This window comes from Rhincodon typus, chromosome 45, assembly GCF_021869965.1.
Source record: "Rhincodon typus isolate 14 chromosome 45, sRhiTyp1.1, whole genome shotgun sequence".
Taxonomy (NCBI): Eukaryota; Metazoa; Chordata; class Chondrichthyes; order Orectolobiformes; family Rhincodontidae; genus Rhincodon; species Rhincodon typus.
Genome location: NC_063376.1, coordinates 1,520,084 through 1,521,733, shown reverse-complemented (window position 1 = coordinate 1,521,733; position 1,650 = coordinate 1,520,084).

Genomic DNA, 1,650 nt, shown 5'->3' with positions numbered 1-1,650 from the left:
GTCTGGAGTCATGTGTAGACCAGACCAGGTAAGGATGGCAGATTTCCTTCGCTAAAGGACATCCGTGCATCAGATGGGTTTTTAATGCAGAATTAAAAGTCTTGCTATAATTGGTTGATACGGACTTGGGTGATGGCATTATGGTCTGGATTGGGTGGGGGAGAGGAGGCAGCAAAAGGAAGTCTGTATCTCCCTAAGGGTTTTTGAGTTAAATGGTGCTGTACTGAACTCGGGGCAAGAATGATGCTCTGAACTGGATCATAGGTCCCCACTCCTCATTATCTCCCTGTTTCCCATGCGGAATTTTATCCGGGCCCGGTCCCTTGGCAACTCTGTTAGAGACTTGTTCTTCATGTGGCCCCAGGGCTCATCGCATCAAGACCAGCAGGAGGCCATTCAGCCCCCTCCTGTTATTCGATCAGATCGTGGCTGAGCTCTAGTGAAACAGCCTTAGTCCTGCATTCCCGTGTTACCGTTCAATCGATCTCCCTTTAAAAGATCTCAAAGGTTGTATTTGTTCGAGCGGCGTTGGCCACGTTCATCCTGTTGCAAATGAATCCTGCTGTTATCTGATGGTTTGTTTGTCACTGCTGAGCTAACCCCAGCATTGGAGCATGTACCTGAGGGCATTGAGCTGGGATTGACCTCAGTGCTTCAGCCTCTGTAGTCCTTCCCAGCATTCTGAGCTAGGTTCCCAGGGTGACTGTCACCCCTCACGTTCCGAGCGGCAAATTTCATGGCATATTCTACAGAGACAACGTAGCTGACTCCAATTCCCTCCAGACCCAGCAGTTAACAACTAGAAATGGGAACTTTGACAAGCCTCGAAACCCTCCTGCTTTGTGTGAATGCGACCACCATTTGACATAGCAACTGGGCATTGGGCCCAAAACCATTCCCCACCCCACCGTCTGAAAAATACCAAGGAGGAACGGAGCAGTTAGGATGAGAGGCCACAGACCAGAAAATTACTGTTTTGTTAAACAAAGATATTAAGGGATGTGGATCAAAGGTCAGGCCACAGATCAGTCATAATCTCATTAAAAGGCTGAATGGCCTTCTCCAGTTCTCGTGTCCATCAGAGTCTATGGCTCACCTGACTCGAAGCATCCTCCATTTTAATCATTCTGCCATTGGCAACCAGGTCTTCAGCCTGAATCCTCCACATAAATCTCTCTGGTGCTCTCTCCTTGACAAGACTCCTTTATAACCAATACCTTCTGTGGTTTGGGGTCAACAGGTCAGAGAGTGGGAATTTTCTGTTGAGTAACTCCCCTCCTGACTCCCCCAAAGCCTCTCCCACCATCTACAAGGCACAAGTCAGGAGGATGATGGAATACCCCCCACTGGGCCTGGATGGGGGCAGCCCCAACAACACTCAAGAAGCTCAACACCATCCAGGACAAAGCTCGGCTGGCACCACATCTACTGCGTTTTAACACAAGCTTCCTTCACTAATGTGCAGTGGCAGAGGTCTGTAACATTGACAAGATGCACTGCAGTGACTTACCGAGTCTCCTCCTGCAGAACCTTTTCAAACCCAGGACCGGGTCATCTGCAAGTTCCCCTCCGAACCACTCACTGTCCTGGCTTGGGGACATTTCCATCCCTTCAGCGTCACTGAGTCCAAATCCTGGACACTACAATGGA